Source organism: Callithrix jacchus, chromosome 2, assembly GCF_049354715.1.
Source record: "Callithrix jacchus isolate 240 chromosome 2, calJac240_pri, whole genome shotgun sequence".
Classification (NCBI taxonomy): Eukaryota; Metazoa; Chordata; class Mammalia; order Primates; family Cebidae; genus Callithrix; species Callithrix jacchus.
The window spans coordinates 119,431,819-119,453,227 of NC_133503.1; the positions used below are offsets into that span (position 1 = coordinate 119,431,819).

The following is a 21,409-nucleotide window of genomic DNA, read 5'->3' on the forward strand; positions in this document are numbered from 1 at the left end:
ACACACACACACACACAAAGGTATTTGGCAGCAGAGAGAGATTATCATGGTGATTCTAAAAATCTGTAGCACTCATAAGAGTATAAGTTGATAAGAATTTTCTTTTTTTTTTTCCTTTTGAGACCAGAGTCTCTCTCTGTCACCTAGGCAGAGGTACGATATCGTGATGTGGGCTCACTGCAACCTCCGACTCCTGGGTTCAAGGGATTCTCTTGCCTCAGCCTCCTGAGAAGCTGGGATTACAGGTGCCCACCACCACACCCGGCTAATTTTTGTATTTTTAGTAGAGACAGAGTTTCACCATGTTGGTCAGGCTGGTCTCGAACTGCTGATCTCGTGATCTGCCCACCTGGACCTCCCAAAGTGTTGGGGTTACAGGCATGAGTGCACCCGGCTGATACAAATTTTCTAAAGAGAAATGTTACCATCTTTTTTTTTTTGTACTGTTAGTAGAGATGGGGTTTTGCCAAGTAGGCCAGGCTGGTCTCAAGCTGCTGAAGTCAAGTGATCTGCCCCATGGGCCACTGAAAGTGCTGGGATTACAGTGGGAGTCACAGCATTCGGCCATCATCTATTTAAAAAAAAAAAAAAAGCTTCAGAAAGATCGTGACATTCAATTCAGGAAGTCTACTTGTAGGGCTGAATAGGAGATTCAGACAAATATTTATTTATAAAAGTGTCTTTGTAGCATTATATAGTAATGGGAAATATAAGGTTTGGTTAAATATATTATGAAGCCATAAAATAATAAATTGTTATAGCAAAAAATTGTTAGGCTGGGGGCAGTGGCTCACACCTGTAATCCCAGCACTTTAGGAGGCTGGGGAGGGCAGATCACCTCAGGTCCAGAGTTCAAAAGCAGCATGACCAACATGGAGAAACCCTGCCTCTACTAAAAATACAAAATTAGCTGGGTGTGGTGGCACATGCATGTAATCCTAGCTACTCTGGAGGCTGAGGTAGGAGAATCGCTTGAAGTGGGAGGTGGAGGTTGTGGTGAGCCGAGATTGTGCCATTGCACCCCAGCCTGGGCAACAAATCGAAACTCTATCTCAAAAAAAAAATTGTTACAGCAATTAAATGGCTATAGAAAAGGGTGTGTCATCTGTTATTAAATTTGAAAAGTAGGTAACAAACTGGCATGATCAGTTTTCCTTATACAAGGTAAAACTTACCTGACTGGGCTCAGTGGCTCACTCCTGTGATGCCAGCAATTTGGGAGGCCAAGGCAGGCAGATGACTTGAGCTCAGGAATTTGAGACCAGCCTAGGCAACATGGTAAAAACCCATCGCTACCAAAAAAAAAAATTCAATTGGGCATGGTTGCATGTGCCTATAGTCCCGGCTACTCAGGAGGCTGAAATGGGAGGATCACTTGAACCCGGGGAGGTCAAGGCTGCAGTGAGCCCAGATCGCAGCCTGCACTCCAGCCTGGGTGACAGAGTGAGACCCTGCTTCAAACAACAGCAGCAACAACAAAAACAAACAAAAGAAAGATCTGGCCTACAACTTCACCTTCCCACCCCCAACTCCAAAAACAAACAACTTTGTAAAGTGTGTACTCCAGAATGTCTAGCTTTGTTACTTCTTGGTTGTGAGATTACAGATGTTTCAGAGTTTCTTCTGTGTGCTTATCTGTTTTTTCATTTTGTTTTTGAGATAAAGTCTCACTCTCTTGCCCAGGCTGGAGTTCAATGGCATGAGTCACTGCGCCCAGACTTAGCTATGTATTTTTAAATGTCTACAATAAACTAATAAAACAACATGTTGTTTAACTTGTTTCATTTTAAAATACTGTTTAAAATTATTATAAGTAAACCAAAGTGGATTTCCTAAGGACTTGTAGCTACAGAGTATCTCAAAGCAGAAAAATTAAAATTTGCAAGTGAATTAGAATCATAAAAAGTCTGAATATTTTCTCTCTTCATTACTGTTACCCAAACATTTATCTCAAGTGGAAACATTTCTCTCTGGGCTCCAAAAAAGATTTGTAAAATTGCTACTGCCTGCCAAAAGAAATTAATATTGCAAATAATAATTAGGTTAACAATGAAAACCCTAGGGGGTAAATAAAATACCCACAATTCACAATTATCCTTGAGTGGAATCTGCAGAGGTTGGAGGTAAATGGAGAGCTCCTCTTTCAAAGTCAAATCAAATCAGTGGCATTAAGCACCACAGCATAGACAGGACCCACTGAACTAAGCTCTGAGGAAACACAAAATGTGTGACCCAAAGTCCTTGCTCCCCAGAGACAACACTAATGTAGCTGAGGAAATTCCTGTTAGAAATTGGTTTGCAGTGAGTAGGAAGGATGGTGTGAGGTGAATAGTGGGGTTGTGGATACTGTAGACTGTCATTCCCTTGATCTGAACCAGGGGTTGCAAAAACATAATCTGAAAATTGAATCAGCCCTGCAGACAAGATAAAGCATTTATAATGCTTAAAAATATATTAGAAACCACTGGTTGTGGTGGCTCACACCTGTAATCCCAGCACTTCGGGAGGCCGATGTGAACAGATCACTTGAGGTTAGGAGTTCAAGACGAGCCTGACCAACAGGGGTGAAACCCCTTCTCTACCAAAGAGCATAAAAAAATTAGCCGGGTGTGGTGGCGTGTGCCTGTAATCTCAGCTACTTGGGAGGCGGAGGCAGGAGAATTGCTTGAACCTGTGAGGTGGAGGTTGCAGTGAGCTGAGATTGCACCACTGCACTCCAGCCTAGGCAACAGAGCCAGACTCCATCTCAAAAAAAAAAAAGAAAGTTAGAAACCTATTTAGCTCATTTCAGGCATAGCACAGAGCGACTGATCCAAATCACAAATTTCAGTTATTTGTTCCTACAGGTATAGCTTTTTATTATTGTATCTAAGCTATGCTTAGATTCCTACTTGAAAGTTGACTGACATTGGTCAAACAAAAAAATCCAAAGAATACTGATTTTTAATGACAAATCTGAAAGTGCCATGCTATTATTTATTTATTTATTTATTTATATTGAGGCAGGGTCTCTTTCTGTCACTCAGGCTGGAGTGCAGTGGTATGATCATGGCTCACCACAGCCTCCATCGCCTAGGCTCAAGTCATCCTCCAACCTTAGCTGCTCATGTAGCTGGAACCAAAGGTGCACACCACCATGTCCAGCTAATTTTTTGATATTTTTGTAAGAGCAGGTTATCACTCTTGCCTGGGCTGGTCTTGAACGCCTGAGCTCGAGATCCTCCCACCTCAGCCACCAAAAGTGCTGGGATTATAGGCGTGAGTCACCACGTCCAGCCTACTAAATTTTAATAACAGTAACTTCTGCAATTCTCAGGAAATAGCTGCTAGGTAGGATTTCCTCCTAGGCCACTTTTCTCTCCTCTCCTCTCCCCTCCACTACCCTTTCCTCTTTTTTCTTTCCTTTGTCAGAATGAGTCTTGCTCTGTTGCCCAGGTTGGAGTACACTGGGGAGATCTCAGCTTTCTGCAACCTCCATCTCCCAGGTTCAAGGGATTCTCCTACCTCAGCCTCCCAAGTAGCTGGGATTACAGGCATGGACCAACACACCCGGCTTTTTTTGGATTTTTTGTGGAGATAGGGTTTCACCATATTGGTCAAGCTGGTCCCTAACTCCTGACCTCAAGTAATCTGCAGGCCTTGGCCTCATAAAGTGCTAGGATTACAGGTGCGAGCCACAGTACCTGACCTCTAGGCCACATTCTTAAAGCTTTGTCCTGCCACCATTTATCTGCCAGGAACAAAAATAAAGAAACTAACACAAGTAAGCCAACATCAAGGAGGAAAAAAAAGCAAAACAAATTAAGATTCTATCATGCTGGAAAGGTAGGTATAGAGAAATTCCCCTAGCACCCTAATGGCCAGGATATCGAATTTCCTTTATCCTGAAGACAGTCGGGAGTCTTGGATATGGAGAGAGACTAGAAATTTAAAATCAGTCTCTAAATTTGAGAAACAAGGCTGAGTGCTGTGGCTCATGCCTGGAATCCCAGCACTTTGGAAGGCTGAGGTGAGCAGATCACTTGAGGTCTGCAGTTTGAGAGCAGCCTGGCCAACATGCTGAAACTCTGTCTCTACTAAAAATACAGAAATTAGCTGGGCATGGTGGTGGGTATCTGTAATCCCAGCTACTCGAGAAGCTGAAGCAGGAGAATCTCTTGAACTCAGGAGGCGGAGTTTGCAATGAGCCGAGATGGCACCACTGCACTCCAGCCTGGGCAGCAGAGTAAGAGTCCATCACAGAAACAAAATCTACTGATATAAGTTAATTTCGAAGATCATTCTCCACACTTGGAGCATGAGACTATGCCTCTCAGCAATTTTGGTCAGTCTCCAGATTAGTAACTGTGACTTGCCACCCTGGCTGATGGACTGGCAGGAAGGAGTATGTCGTATCAGAGATTGCCACAGACACTCAGGGCAATGTGATTTGTCACTTAAAGAGGGAGGCAGCTCAAGAGCATCTCATCCTCCGGCTGCTGAGTCATCCTGCTCTGGCAGTTATTTAAACAGAAGCCTCCAGGAGACATATAATCAACACTGCACTCAGACAATGCCCAGACCTCCAGAAATCATGTGTCAAGCTCAGATTGCCTTAGACAGGTGCAATTCGAAAACAGCTTTCATCTTTTTTTCTGTCATGTTGTTACACTATGGATTCTGACTTCTGGCTCCTTTTCTCACAAGAAGCTCACCCAGCCATCACTCTTACAAGACCTTGGCACCAGAGACCACCAATTCCTCTTTGAGGTTCTCTAACAGCAACAGCAGTATTTCTGACTTGACTTTCTTGTATTTCTCTCACGTTAAAATTGGTTGAGCATCTACCATGGGCTACATGTGAGCTACAGGTAAGTTTGGCTATAGGATGAATAAGACCCACTCCTTATCTTCAGGAGCTTGTCTGGTAGAAGAGTCTGTCAAGTAATCAGGAAACCCTGATACACCATGTGATAGCTCTAAGACAGGTATATACAAGACGATGCTCTGGCTCTTAGCTGTTTGGGGAGTACCTTGTCTGAAAGCTGTCACCCTGTTTATATGCCATTTGGGAGGAACTGGAGGGATGTGGGAGGCATCAAAGGGATATGGGAGGATGGACATTTTAGAAGGGTTTTTCAAATCTGACGATATATTCACATTTCCACCTGTCTGCCAGCCCTTGTCCAGTTTGACCTGGGCACTTACTGCTGGTCTGGCGGCGAGTAGTGTTGATGGTTCTTTTTCCTGCCCATCCTTGAGGTGCTCCCTTCAATATGTCAAATGAGGACTCCTGTTACATTTGGCTGTCATCTGTTAGCCACAACTGTCCAACCCAGAAGAGCTGGCCTTGGCTTTAGAGCCTGCATCCTGGCTTGCCTTCTTTACTACTTTATTAAGGAATCTGACTTCCTGTTTGGTATCCCATGTGCTCCAGGTGCTGTTGATGAACCTGCTAAAGGACCTGAATGTGACTGACGTCTTTGGAAGGATGAGACTTAGTGTGCCCGTACAGTTGTGTCTAAATGCTGTCCTTATCTCCCAAAGGAAAGGTATTGTAAATAAAGAGAAAGGTCAGAGGCTTATTTTAAACACTAAATATGAGCTAGGAGCTGTCCTAGACACTATGTAAAAGCTTTATTTAGTTCTCACTGTAATGTTGGCCTTACGTTAGCAGCCCATTTTTTAGACAGAGGAAATTATGGCTCAGAGAGGTTAAGAGACTTATTGAAGGTCACACAGCTCCACAAATGTTGTGTAGATTGAATGTGTACATGGGTCTATGTGACTTTGAATCTTGTTTTCTTTACATTATTGGAATATTTCCCAGAAGGAAAATGAAATATTAACATGGCAATACAATTTCTTATTCCAGTCTGATTACTGGGTCTTACAAGAGTGTTATAGGATGCATAGCCTGAGTCTCTGAAGCTTTGTTCTGAAGCATCCTATCAATCTGAACAAATTAGTATGCAAGGAAGCCACAAATATATACTAAAATCTAATTCATCAGAGGAAAATTTGGTTAAATATATTTACATTCCCAGAACTATTAATATCGAAGAATAAAACAGAGTGGGAAAGAGACGAAGAGAAAATACGCCTGTTTTTATGACTTGTTGATATCTATGGGGTTTTTACTTAAGCCTCAAAACAATTTACAGCATTGCCAGCAGCATTCAGTACATTCAGAACAGGATCATTTCACCCGCAGCTGAACAAGGGCCATGCCTGGGACAGACAGAGCACGGCCTTCCAGCAGACATGCCAAGGAGCAAGCCAGGGTCAGTGAGTGAAGAGGAGGGCAGGCCCATTTGAAGGAACACAGTTTATGTAAGTGTGATCTAACTGCTTTCACTGAAAATGGGTCAGACTCCAGTTGAGAAAACCAGGGGTCTCAATGACTTCAGCAAAATCACTCCCGCGTTTCTTTCAGTCACCTCCGAGAATATGGCCCTGTGACGACATAATGACGTTTGGATTGATTTCAGTTGGTCATGTTTTCCCCTCCTTTCTTGCTTCCCCATAGTTGATTTGCTCATTTGTTTTTCATTTTGCTTAAATACACTAAACTAAACAGGATACATTATATGACAGTCCGTGATAAATTTACCACTGGGAATAGGGAAAAAGTATGGGATAAAGAAATAGGTCTTTTTCGCCTCTCACAGCTGTGATTCAGTTCTGACTCAAAAGGAAGTGTGCCACCTACTGAATCACAGAAACCACTTCCTGTGGCTGTTTGGTTTATTCTGGAGGAGCATCAGGCCAAATGCTGCCCTGCCCTGACCCTGACGGGCTCTTCAGAGCCAAGGCATTCACAGCTTGAGGTGGTTTGGCCTCAGACTCTTGAGAACATTGCATATTAAATTACAAGTGTTTCGTTTCCTAGCAAGGAGTCTTTAGCAACATGAAAACGAACATGTGTTATTTGCAAACCAAGTGTATCATTACTGAACCCGAATATCCTTACTTTCTCGTAAGGTATGTATTCCGGATGACCAGTCTTAAGATCTGAATGTACACTGGCTCTGTTTTTACTGAGGACAACATGGACAGTCTGCAGGGTGGCATTAACCAGCTGAGGGAGTTCAAGAGCACCCTTTAATCAGTGAAGCAACACTGAACTTGTATTCACTCACTCCACGTATTTTGGGGCATGTACTTATTGCCATGTGCCGAGCTAGGTAGGGGTAGAGGATACAGTGGTAAACAAGACCCCTCAGCTCCTGCTCATGGCTCATGTGTTCTACACAGTAAGGTAATTACGCTCTGTTCCCCGGGGCAGGGGCCTTCTGTTCACCATGCAGCCCCAGCATCTAGCACTTGGCCTTGCATAAAAAAACCTCTAAACCAAGCTTGTTCAACCCAAGGCCACGGGCTGCATGTGGCCCAGGATGGCTTTGAATGCTGCCCAACACAAATTTGTAAAGTTTCTTAAAACATTATAAGATGTGTGTGTGTGTGTTAGTTCATCAGCTATCATTAGTGTTTGTATATTTTCCGTGTGGCCCAAGACAATTCTTCTTCCTGTGTGGCCCAGGGAAGCCAAAAGTGTGGACATCCCTGCTCTAAATACTTGTTTATTGAATGGATACATGAAAAGAAAGAAGGAAGGAGGGAGGAGAGAAGAGAGGGAAGAAGGGAGAAAGGAAGGGAAGAAAGAAGGAGAGAAACGAAGAGAAGTTACAGCTGGCGCGGTGGCTCAAGCCTGTAATCCCAGCACTTTGGGAGGCCAAGGTGGGCTGATCACCTGAGGTCAGGAGTTCGAGACCAGCCTAGCCAACATGGTGAAACCCCATCTCTACTAAAAACACAAAAATCAGCTGGGTGTGGCGGCACATGCCTGTAATCCTAGCTACCTGGGAGGCTGAGGCAGGAGAATCTCTAGAACCCAAGAAACAGAGGCTGCAGTGAGCTGAGATGGGGCCACTGAACACCAGTCTAGGCGACAGAGTGTGATTCTGTCTCAAAAAGAAAAAAAAAAAGAAAGAAGTTACCATTATTATTATTTTTTTGTATTTGCAAGTGAATAAAAAAGCACCAAGGTACTTGTTTCCTTCTGTAATTAGATTTTCAAATAGACTAAAAGTTTCTGCTCTTAGGTGGGTCTGGCAACTCTCTAGTACCTCAGGACACATGTGGTCTCTTGGTTTTGTTTTTTTTTTAATGTTGTTGTTGTCGATTTTATTTTAAAACAATTTTTTGTAGATGAATATGCTTACATATGTTTGGGTTTTTGTTTTTGCTTTTTTTTTTTTAGAAACAGGGTTTTCCCATGTTGGTCAGGCTGGTCTTGAACACCCGAACTCAGGTGATCTGCCTGCCTTGGCCTCCCAAAGTGCTAGAATTACAGGTGTGAGCCACCGCACCCAGCCATTTGGGTTTTTTTGAGACAGGGTCTTGCTCTGTTGCTCAGGCTGGAGAGCAGTGGCATGATCACAGCTCACTATAGCCTTGACTTCCCAGGCTAGGGACTATAGGTGTGCACTGGGGTGCACCACCACACCCAGCTAATTTTATTTTTGTAGATACTCATTCTTTTGGCCGGACTGGTCTTGAAATCCTGGACTCAAGCAATTCTCCCACTTTGTCATCTTAAAGCCTAGTGAGCACCGCACCCTGCCCGCATGTGGTCTCTTAACCAGAGGAGGCCTCTCTGAACTAGGCAGAGGACCTAAGAATTGATTCTGAGAGTAAAAGGCTCTTTGTTCTCCTCAGAATAGATCATAATCCCTAATGATAGAGCATCTACTACTCTAACTTAGGTTGCACCTGATAAGGCCAGCAATTTTTCTAAGGTATGACCAATGGCTAGGCATTTAATGATATAATTCTATGGCTCAGTGTATCTCAGCCTTTCTAAACCCTGCTCTTCTTTTGACAGCTGTAAAAATCTTAAACTGACCTCCAGTTGAAATCCTCTGACAAGAAGGTATTGTCAGTCGGGGCGGTGGCTCACTCCTATAATCCCAGCATTTTGGGAGGCTGAGGTGGGAGGATCACTTGAGGTTGGGAGTTCGAGACCAGCCTGGCCAACACAGTGAAACCTCATCTTTACTAAAAATACAAAAATTAGCCAGGCATGGTGTCCTGTGCCTGTAATCCCAGCTACTCAGGAGGCTGAGGCAGGAGAATCACTTGAATCTGGCAGGGCAGAGGTTTTAGTGAGTCAAGACTGTGCCACTGCATTCCAGCTTGGGTGACAGAGCAAGACTCGGTCTCAAAAAAAGAAAAAAAAAAAATGAAGAAAAAGAAGAAATCCCAATCTCTTCTTTTATGTAGATTCTTCCTCACTTGAATAATACTTTTCTTCCCCAGTATCGTCCAAATTATCCCAGAGTCAGCCCCTGTTTTTGTAAAGATCTATGTAACCTCCTCTAAGTTCTCCTCGACTATCATTTCATTTGGCTCAGCAAAGGGCAGGAAGCTAGATTCTAACTGATATTTTGAGGCTGGGCACAGTGGCTAATACCTATAATCACAGTACTTTGGGAGGCCGAGGTGGGTGATTCACCTGTGGTCAGGAGTTCAAGACCAGCCTGGGCAACATGGTGAAATCTCATCTCTAATAAAAATACAAAAAGTACAAAAATTAGCCACCTGTGGTGGCATGCACCTGTAATCCCATCTACTCGGGGGGCTGAGGCAGGAGAATTGCTTGAACCTGGGAGGCGGAGGTTGCAGTGAGCCGAGATCGTGTAGCTGCACTCCGGCCTGGGTGACAAGGCCAAACTCCATCTCAAAAACAAACAAAAAACCCTGATACTTTCAAAATTGAGGCGATTATAACAGTTGTTTAGTCAAGAATTATGATAGCAATAATAGCAAGAAAATAAATTGGTTCACAAGTGAGTCTCAGAAGCCCAGTGACTTTTATTTTTTTATTTTTTAAACTTTTATTTTAGAATCAGGGGATACCTATACAGCATTGTTACCAGGGTATATTGCATGATGCTGAGGTTGGAGTACGCATGAATCAAGTCTGTCATCCATGTAGTGAGTATGGTACCCAACAGATAGCTTTTTTTCAACCCTTACCTAACCCCCTTCCCCACTCTTATATTTCCCAGTGTCTACTGTTCCCATTTTTATGACTGTGCCAACAATATTTTTTCTTTTGTCTTTAAATAGAGATGGGGTCTCACTGTGTTTCCCAGGTTGGTCTCAAACTCCTGACTTCAAGTGATCTTTGCACCTTAGCTTCCCAAAGTGCTAGGATTACAGGTGTGAGTCATTGCACCTGGCCCGTGCCAATAATATTTGAAGCCCTTATCTGCATGTACAAGTTTGCTACTGGTTTTGTTTTGCTCATTACTGTATCCCAAGCATCTATACCTGGCATATAGTACCAGTATATAGTAGGTGCTTAAGAAATATTTACTGAATAAATAAATTAGTTTGAGAGTTAACATTTCAAGTACAACAAAATACCATTCAATTAATTTTCTTTTTCTACTTTTTTCTTTTAAGAGAGACAAATAGTTGCTCATGCATCAGCAGGAAAGGATATAATTTGCTGTGTTTAAATTTTTATGATGTTACTTTAGGTCAAATGTCACAGCAAATTATATTGAACTCTTGACCAATCTATTTTTTCCATTGGAGTATTGGCCCAAATAAGAAATAGCATCAAGGAAAAATTATTTTTTGGCAGAAAAATATTCTCTCTAAATTCTTGTGTGTTTTGTTTTGATTTTTTTCCTTAGTGACTGGAGGCCATTTTCAATCCACTAAAGCACAGATTCCAAATTTTCAATCTGGTTTTCTTGAGTAGTGACCGAGTGCCAAAAATGAAGCAATGACACAACATCACCACCAAGACACTCCCCATCATGCACACACATACCAGAGTCCAAGCCATATTCTGGTGACTTGCAAGCTTCCTCCCCCCTAGTATTTACTCACAAAATAATGGGTTTTGTTTTGTTTTGTTTTTATTTCAAATGAATTTATTTCCTATATCTTTAACCAATTCTCATAAAAGTTTTGTCTAATACACTGGTCAGTGTAGTCCAGACCCTAAAAGATAGCATAATAAAACTCTCTATGACCAAAAGATAATTAGCATCTTCTATTATCCTTTTTTTCCTTTTAAACTTGAATTTTGATACATTTGGGAGTGAAATGATGACAATAAATGCAAAGTAATTATTGAAAAAACAGTAATTTTGTATGAGCTTACTGAGAAAAAAAAGATAACCAAATATATTTTGGCATCCCCCAACAAATCACATGTGTAATGCAGCAGGAGAGCAGTGCCCTGAAGGAAAACGTGGCCTGCTGGACAGCCAAGGGAACAGACGGCCCCTGCGAGTAATATGAGCTCTAAGTTTGGACGAGGTCCATGTCTGCTATGAGACTTGGGGCAATTCACTTAATCTGAACCTTAATTTCTTCAGCTACAGACTAACAATATCCATACCTGGTACTTACTTTGTGAATCTCCTTTCTAAAGTTAACTCTATTCATTGTTCCATAATCCCATACATTCTAGAACTTTTCCTGTTATACCAAGTTGTCTATCATTGACAGAGATAGTCACCTGGTTGTTTTGGCTTCTCTAATCCTCCTGGTGAGAACACTTCCAAGGTAGCTTTTCAATGGCATTTAAGGTCACTTGTGCTCTTGGGCCTAGAAATTGCCTTGATAGTGATTTTAGCTCACAAGAGGTAAGTCTTTATTATATGCCCAACCTTTGTATGCATTACTTCATTTAATTGTATACTAGTCCTTTGTCATAGGTTATCAGAGTGTTTAACTAAAGTTACAGAAGAAAAAAAAGCAAAGTTCAATTGACTAAAACAATGGGGCATTTATTGGCTCACATAACTAAGAGTATAGAGAGAAGGCAGCTTCAGGTTTGGTTGATCCTGTAACTCCGCCTTGTCTCCAGGTCCCCAGGTTCTGCCTCTGTCCTGACATCCAGTGTTGGATTCCTCTTAACATCAATTCTTCTCTGTAGGTTGGGCCATCAGACCTTACCTCCTTATTTATGTTGAGCAAAGGAGAGAGAATGCCACTACAAACAATAAAGAACGTGAAAAAAAAAATCCTTCTCCTACTTATAACTTCAGTTAGCTTATCTTTATTCAGTTGCTTATCTATTAAACAGTAGCTCTTGGGAGGTGGGAAGGAATTTTATTGTGTAATCAACTAAGGCGTATACAGAGGATTAGCGTTATCTGGATTGATTTGAATGAATTAGAATTTACTCTTGGAGCTGTGGCAATTCCCTGAACCACACTGATTGCTATAAAGTGGAAGAGGAATAGACTGCATTTTAGAGAGTCAGCTTCAATGTGTACTACAGGTAAAATATTATGAATTTCCAATTCACAGATGAGAAAGTTGAGGGATATGGTGGAAGGGAGGTTAAGTAATTTGCTCAATATCACAATTGAACCTAGGCAAAGGCCTGTCTCCAGTCTAACAGTTCAGTGACCTCCTGTGTACATTTCTCTTTCTCCTTTTTTTAGAGTAGGAATCTCACTGTGTCACCCAGGCTGGAGTACAGTGGCTTGATCATGGAGATCATGGCTTCCTGTGGCCTTGAACTCCTGGGCTCAAGTGATCCTCCTGCCTCAGCCTCTCAAGTGGTTAGAACTATATGCTTGACAACACACCCAGCTATCCTGTGTACATTTCTTGAGAGCTTATGATATATAAGAGAAACTCCAAAATAAGGGGAGGGTGTGCTAAGGGGAAGACGACAGCACTATCAAAAGGTGGACATTCAATCTTACCTCTTCTATTGACTAGTTCTGTGACTCTTTTGAAAATGGGAATAATAAGCCGGGTGCGGTGGCTCCTGCCTGCAATCCCAGCACTTTGGGAGGCCAAGGTAGGTAGATCACTGGAGGTTAGGAGTTCAAGACCAGCCTGGCCAACATGGCAAAACTCCATCTCAATTAAAAAATACAAAAATTAGTGAGGCATGGCGGCGTGTGCTTGTAGTCCCAGCTACTCAGAAGGCTGAGGCAAGAGAATTGCTTGAACCTGGGAGGCAGAGGTCGCAGTGAGCCGAGATTCCACCACTGTACTCCAGCCTGGGTGACAGAGCGAGACCCCGTCTCAAAAAAAAAAAAGAAAGAAAGAAAATGGGAATAATAAAACTTGCTTACTGGAGTAGTAGCAAATATTAAAATTTAGGCCATGCAGAAGAATGTTTCTCAAAATGATATCACCTGATAATATGTTAATATGCAAATTCCTGTTCCCAGGCCAGACCCACTGAATCAGAAACTCTGGGGATGGAACCCAGCAATAAGTACTTTAGCAAGCACTCCAAGTGATTCTAATGATTGTTAAAGTTTGAGAACCATTGGTCTAACACATTGCCTGGTACATAAGTTTTTATTTTGTTTTTATTGTTCTTAGGACAATGCATGTATTGACTTCTGTCTCCAGGAGTTCATGTCTAGGAGACCTAGGGAAAGGAAGACAAAAATTCTTTAATGCAGAACAATACTGACTGATAAATACCTAAGTATAATACAGGTTAAATGTGCTTTGAAGATTTATCAAAGGTTGAATTTATTTCCAGCAAGATGACTCTCAGAAGCCTTTATTTATTAGAGAAGAAATGGAAAGGGGAAAAATACTTATGAACTATAAAGTAGGACAGACAAATTTTCAGTGGTTACTGCCAATGTGTATTTTTAAAGGTTACCTTGGCCAGGTGAGGTGGCTCACACCTGTAATCCCAGCACTTTGGAAGGCCAAGATGGGCAGATCACCTGAGGTCAGGAGTTTGAGATCAGCCTGAACAACATGGTGAAACCTTGTCTCTACTAAAAACGCAATTAGCCAGGTGTGGTAGAGCATGCCTGTAGTCTCAGCTACTCAGGAGGCTGAGGCAGGAGAATCGCTTGAACCCAGGAGGCGGAGGCTGCAGTGAGCCGAGATTGTGTCATTGTACTCCAGCCTGGGCAACAAGAGCAAAATTCCGTCTAAAAAAAAAAAAAAAAGAAAGTTACCTTAAAATATATCAATACAAACAAATAAATTAGCTATTTCATATCGTACAGGAACAAAACCTATCAGAAGATGTCAGAAGATAAGTATTTTAGTCCTGATGCTACATTTAACAGCTGCCCCTCAGTGTTCTATTTCTTAAAAAAGGAGAGGTTGGTTCTAATCCTTGGTTCTTAACCAGGGAAAAATAAAGTGAGGCCAGGGCATGTGCAGACTCAAAAATTACACAAAGGAATGTAGGCACAGCCTGTTTAAGAAATACTGGACTAAATGGCCTCTGATCTGTGATCATAGACTAAAGAAGAATCAAGTGTTTGCCAGGTGTGGTGGCTCATACCTGTAATTCCAGCACTTTGGGAGGCTGAGGTGTGTGGATCACATGAGATCAGGAGTCTGAGACTAGCCTTGCCAAGATGGCAAAACCTCCTCGGTACTAAAAGTACAGAAGATTAGCCAGGTGTGGTGATACACATCTGGAGTCCCAGCCACTCGGGAGGCTGAGGCATAAGAATTGCTTGAACCTGGGAGGAGGAGGTTGCAGTGAGCTGAGATCATGCCACTGCACTCCAGCCTGGGCAACAGAGTGAGACTCTGTCTCAAAGAAAGAAAAAAATAATAATCAAATGTAAAATTAACACATAAAGGAAGCACATACATATTAGTAAAATCTATATGACTATCTCTACTTTTTAAGTTTTTGCTTAATATCTCAAAGTATTCTAGTATCTGAACACATATTAATGAAAGGAGAACATTTGTAATATGTAGCCACCAAAATGTCACCTTCTCTGTGGGGATCACAAAGTCCTTGGCAATCACTTCCATACCAGACAAGTGAGTATTGTCCTTCTCCTTTTCCAGATGGATAAACAGAGGCAACCCGAGGATAAAGGCCTTTCCCAGTGTCACACATTTCAGTCACTAAAAAAGACACAATGGATGCCAGTCTTCTCATCCCTTCACAGATAAACAGCCTTCAAGCTCTTGCAGTCAACAAGAACTTTTGGAATGATTTCACTGCCTGAAAAGGCAGATATATAGATGACATCCACAAATAGAAAGAAAATCAACCTGAACCTTAGTGTCTGGCATCACAGCCTCTAAGCAGTAGAGACAGAAGCAAAGTAAAGTTTTAGTATAGAAGGGTCTGAAAGAAAAAACATTTAGTATAGCTAGTTTTCAAGCGCTGTTTTCACACAGTAAGCAGAGGCAAAATTACTCTTCTTTAAGTAGTAATTCTTAACTCTTGATTAAATCATCCACTTGTTCATTTAATAAATACAGATTGCCTTCTATGTGTTGAGAACACTTATCTCTGTATTGGAAATATAATAATAGTCAAAGTTGACAATTATAATAACAATAGTAGCTAATATAGCAGGTACTAATAATTATTTGTTGAGTGAAATGTCAAAATTCAGTGTGAACCAGCGTTGTCTTTGGGGCTGCATCCATTGACTATAACATAGCTAATCTATCTGAAATTTTCTAGCTTTGGGCCTCTCTAACAGAAGAAGCTGTTGCTGGGCCTGCCTTTGGTTGGCGATGCATCCACTAATGAGAATGAATTATGACCACTCTTCCTGTAATGACCACTGGAACTGAGAGCATTGCAATTTTCTTTCACTGTGGTAGTTTTAAATCACTAGAACCAACTTTACTTCAATTCCTACTTACCAAAGTAGTAAAAACAACATGTAACATAAAAGAAATGCCATCTTAATATTGTTTTGATAACAAAACAGTGTTCCTTTCCGTTGTGCTTCAAATGGAATAAGACACAAACAGGCTTGGTATGGTGGCTCATGCCTGTAATCCCAACTCTTTGGGAGGCTGAAGTGGGAGGATTGTTTGAGGCCAGGAGGTTGAGACCAGCCTGGGCAACATAGCAAGACCATGTCCCTACAAAAAATAAAAAATTAGCTGAGTGTAGTGGTGTGTGCTTGTGGTCCCAGCTACTTTTAAGGCTGAGGAGGGAGAATCTCTTGAACCCAGGAGCTCGAAGCTGCAGTGAGCTGTGATCATGCCATTGCCCTCCAGCTTGGACAACAGAGCAAGACACTATGTCAAAAAAAAGAAAAAAAGATGCAAACATATTTGAGATTAACTTTCAGTGGTAAATTTGATCCATTAATTTATTTTTATTTATATTATGATTACTTTGAGATGGAGTCTCTCTCTGTCACCGAGGCTGGAGTGCAATGGCACAATCTTGGCGCACTGCAACCTCCACCTCCTGGGTTCAAGCAATTTTCCTGCCTTAGCCTCCTGAGTAGCTGGTATATAGGTGCGTGCCACCACGCCCAGCTAATTTTTGTATTTTTAGTAGAAATGCGGTTTCACTTTTATGGTCAGGCTGGTCTCGAACTCCTGACCTTGCAACCCACCTCGGCCTCCCAAAATGCTGGGATTACAGGTGTGAGCCACCACACCTGGCACCATATATAACTTTTAAGGCTAAATGCTTTGGAAGCCTTAAAAAACATTTCCGTCTTTTTAAATGCCAACTTACACTGATGATACTCTCAGATGTTAGGAAATCTTTTCAGACAGAAAATGGGAGTGGGGCTGTTGAGGCACGGAGAACAGTGATGCAATACTCCTTAGTGCTGTCCTGTGATTTCACAATTTGTTTCTCAATCTGTTTGGACTTCCAAAAGGGAAGACTCTCATATGTCACCAAGCACATGAACTAAAGCTTAAAGCACTGGAAACAACAACTGTAGAGTTTCAAGTATATATACATTGATGTATTCATATTCCTCAATGGGAATGCTGGCTGGCGTGAATGTTCAATCTCCTGGGAAATGTAAAGTTTTCTCTGACAGATTTACTAGCTTGCTCTATCTGAGCACATGAGCAAAAACAATGCCTAATAAAACTTTCTGTTTCCTTCAAAGTCAAACTTGGAAGAAATGAAGGGAAATTGAATTTTCTTTGCTTGACAGTGTTCAACATTCTTGTAGTCAGTGAGCTCATGATGATTGCAAACTTTTTTGTTGTTGTTCAGACAGAGTGTCTCTCTCTGTCGCCCAGGCTGGGGTGCAATGGCACGATCTCGGCTCACTGCAACCTCTGCCTCCCAGGTTTGAGCGATTCTCCTGCCACAGCTTTACCAGCAGCTGGAATTACAGGCGCCTGCCACCACGCCCAACTAATTTTTGTATTTTTAGTAGAGACAGGGTTTCACCATGTTGGCCGGGCTGGTCTCGAACTCCTGACCTCAGTGATCCACCCGCTTCGGCTCCCAAAATGCTGGGATTATAGGCCTGAGTCACTGCGCCTGGCTGCAAACCTTTTATAGTTAGTAACAAGATGCAGCACATTTTCAAACATGAAAAGACTGGCCAGGTGCAGTGGCTCATGCCTGTAATTCCAGCACTTTGGGAGGCCGAGGAGGGTGGATAGCTTGAATCCAGGAGTTGACCAGCCTGGATAATATGGAGAAGCTTCATGATATGGTTTGGCCGTGTCCCCACTCAAAGTCTCATTTTGAATTGTAATCCCCATAATCTCCACATGTCAAGGGAGATACCAGGTGGAGATAATTAAATCATGGGGGCAGTTTCCCTCATGCTGTTCTTGTGATAGTGAGTGAGTTCTCACGAGATCTGATGGTTTTATAAGTGTTTGGTAGTTCCTCCTGCATTCACTTCTCCTGCCTGCCGCTTTGTAAAGAAGGTGCCTTGCTTCCCCTTTGCCTTCTGCCATGATTGTAAGTTTCCTGGGCCTCCCCAGCAATGCTGAACTATGAGTCAATTAAACCTCTTTCTGTTGTAAGTTGTCCAGTACCAGGCAGTTCTCCCCAACTCCCACACACAGACCCAGGCTGGAGTGCAGTGGCGCAATCTCAGCTCACTACAACCGCCGCCTCCTGAGTTCAAGCAATTCTCATGCCTCAGCCTCCCGAATGGGACTAGTAGATGTGTGCCACCATGCCCGGCTGATATGTATTTTTTTTTTGAGATGGAGTCTTACTCTGTTGCCCAGACTGGAGTGCAGTAGCATGATCTTGGCTCACTGCAACCTCCATCTCCCTGGTTCAAGCAATTCCCCTGCTTCAGCCTCCTGAGTATCTGGGATTACAGGTGCATGCCACCATGCCCGGCTAATTTTTTTGTATTTTTAGTAGAGACTGGGTTTCGCCAGTTTGGCCAGACTGGTCTCAAACTTCTGACCTCAGGCAATCCCCCTGCCTTGGCAGCCCATAGTGCTGGGATTACAGGCATGAGCCACCACGCCTGGCTGTGTGGTAGTTCTTTATAGCAGCATGAAAACGAACTAAAACATCTGCTCTCTCCCAAAATACAAAAATTATTTATAGGTGTGGTGGCAGGCACATGTAATTCCAGCTGCTCAAGAGGCTGAGGTGGGAGGATAGCTTTATCTGGGGAGGCGGAGGTTGCACTGCGCTAAGATTGGGCCACTGTACTCCAACCTGGGTGACGGAACAAGACCCCATCACCCCCCCCCCAAAAAAAGAATTAACTGATTAGATTGAAAAGATATAAAAATAAAGCTATTAATCTCTTGTAGTCCCAGATATAAAGTATGTGCTCTCATGGTATGAAACAGGTAACATAATTATGAATAAGAAAAAAGATTATTGTTCTTTTATGTTCACCAATCTGAGCACCTATGGTGGGCACTTATGAGAATCTCCGCTGGTACTTACCAGTTAACCCACTCACTGTCTCCAAGATTCTGTACGTTTTCCACCCTCTGTTGAAGAGCATTTCTGATCCAGTATACATAGTTAAGCAATAATAGATAGTCAAGGAGAAAAGAAAGTTCTGAAGTGGCGTTAAGAATAGCAGCAGTAAGTCCAGGTGTGGTGGCTCACACCTGTAATCTCAGCACTTTGGGAGGCCGAGGTGGGTGGATCACCTGCGGTCAAGAGTTCAAGACCAGCCTGGCCAACGTGGTGAAACTCTATCTCTACTAACAATACAAAAATTAGCTGGGTGTGGTGGTGCATGCCTGTAGTCCCAGCTACTCAGAAGGCTGAGGCAAGAGAACTGCTTGAACCTGGGAGCTGGAAGTTGCAGTGAGCTGGGATCATGCTACTGCATTCCAGCCTGGGTGACAGAGTGAGACTCCGTCTCAAAACAAAAAAAAATAATAGTAACGATAAAATAGAATTGTCTGGAAATGACTGGCTTTGAGGCAGATTGTTTAAATAAAATATGCATGGAGGCTCACTCCTGTAATCCCAGCACTTTGGGAGGCTAAGGCAGGCATATCATTTGAGGTCAGGAGTTCAAGAGCAGCCTGGGCAACATGGTGAAACCGCGTCTCTACTAAAAATACAAAACTTAACCAGGCATGGTGGTGCATGTCTGTGGACCCCCCTACTTGGGAAGCTGAGTCAAGAGAATCATTTGAACTTGGGAGATGAAAGTTACAGTGAGTCGAGATGGTGCCAGTGCACTCTAGCCTGGGCGACAGAGTGAGACCTTGTCTCTAATAAAAAAAAGAAGAAGAAAAGAGAAAAAAATGTACTGTATATTTCAAAATAGCTAAATGAGAGGATTTGAAATATTTTTACCACAAAGAAATGATAAATATTTGAGGTGATGTATACTCTAATTAGCCTGATTTGTTCATTCATATATATATATATATACACACACACACACATATACATATGTATATGGAAACATCACACTTTATTCCATAAATATATACCTGTACAATTATTATTTGGCAATTAAAAATAAAAAACTATTTAAATAAGTAAATTAGCCAACTAAATACAAAGTAGTATAAATAGATTATACAGATATAAAAGTCAAATTAAGTGTATAATTGCCAGTTCCAGAAGCAAGCCTTTAAGATAGTCTTCATCATTGTAGTACCCATCACTATATATTCTCTCAATATTCTTAGATTTTTCTCATCTTTACTATACTACATTGTATTAATGGGTGCCAAAAAATGTTTATTTACTTTGAGTCATAGTCAACTTTTCCGTGTAGATTAAGAATTATCCTTTTTTTTTTTTTCTTCTGAGACAGGGTCATCTTGCTTTGTCCCCAAGTCTGGCTAGCTCACTGCAGCCTGGAACTCCTGGGGTCAAGTGATCCTCCTGCCTCAGCCTCTAGAGTAGCTGGGACTATGTCCAATCCTCCTGCCTTGGTCTCTCCCAAAGTGCTGCGATTACAGGTAAAAACCACAACACCGGACCTAGATTATGAATTATTCTTCCTTACAGCTATGGCCTTGTCAGAGGAGTTTGAACCAGAGCAATTCCATCTGGAATAGAAGCTGTGTAAAATGGAGCTAAAAACTACTGGGCTGCATTTCCAGAGAGTTAGGGATTCTAAGTTACAGGATGAAATAGGAGGTCAGCACCTGATAAAACAGATTGCAAGAAAGAAGCCAGCCAAATCCCACCAAGAATAAGATGGTGATGAGAGTGACCTCTGGTCATCCCCACTGCTACACTCCCACCAGTGCCATGACAGTTTACAGATCCCATGGCAACATCAAGAAGTTACCTTATATGATGTAAAAAGAGGAGGCATGAATAATCCTCCCCTTGTTTAGCATATCATCAAGAAATAGCCATAAAAATAAGCAACCATGGACTAGCCATTCTTTTATTCCTTTACCTTTTTTGCTGTTTTTTTTTTTTTTTTTGAGATGCAGTCTCGCTGTCACCAGGCTGGAGTGCAGTGGCTCAATCTTGGCTCACTGCAACCTCTGCCTCCCAGGTTCAACTGATTCTCCTGCCTCAGCCTCCCGAGTATCTGGGATTACAGGTATGCACCACCATGCCAAACTAATTTTTTGTATTTTTAGTAGAGATAGGGGTTTCACTGTGTTGGCCAGGCTAGTCTCGAACTCCTGATTCAAGTGATCCACTCTCCTCAGAGTCCCAAAGTGCTGGGATTACATGCATGAGCCACTGCCCCCAGCCTTTTACTTTCTTAATAAGCTGGCTTTCACTTTACTCCATGGATTTGCCTCAAATTCTTACTTGTACGAGATCCAAGAACCCTCTCTTGGGGTCTGGATCACACCCATTTCAGGTTATAGCTCTATCACAGCATTTTTAATCCTATGCACTTAACACTTCTGTATAAAGAAAGAACATCACATTAGAATTTTGATGACAATAGACGGCAATATGATGAATCTTATTATACAAAGTGTTAAACTTATTAGAGCAGATATGGTACTAAAAATAAAATCCCACCTCCTCTAAAGTTCTTCTAGTCTCCAAGGCCATCATTTTTCATGCATACTGCAATATTTCTTCTATATCTTGCTAGTCTAAAAGTATTAATCCCCTTTGCAAAGTGCACAGCTCATTACTAGGTAGTAACTTAAGCAAAGGAAGAAAGCTGGCTGAATCAGTGATTTGTCAGCAAGGTCTGAATCACAGGAGGTTGGTCTCTGGTGTATCCTCTTGGTCCAGAAAGTAGGAGGTGGTGGTCCAGTGAGCCAG

The 21,409-nt window shown here is 42.1% G+C and overlaps 1 long non-coding RNA gene across 2 annotated transcripts in view; it reads left to right on the plus strand.

Moving 5' to 3' along the window:
- Positions 1-4,531: 4,531 nt before the first annotated feature.
- Positions 4,532-21,409, plus strand: part of LOC103791501 (uncharacterized) — a 58,393-nt gene continuing 41,515 nt past the window's right edge. For both annotated transcript variants that reach the window (XR_008479630.2, XR_013532584.1), the window contains exons 1-2: positions 4,532-4,850; positions 5,417-5,531. This is a non-coding gene — a long non-coding RNA (uncharacterized LOC103791501). The remainder of the gene's footprint in view (positions 4,851-5,416; positions 5,532-21,409) is intronic.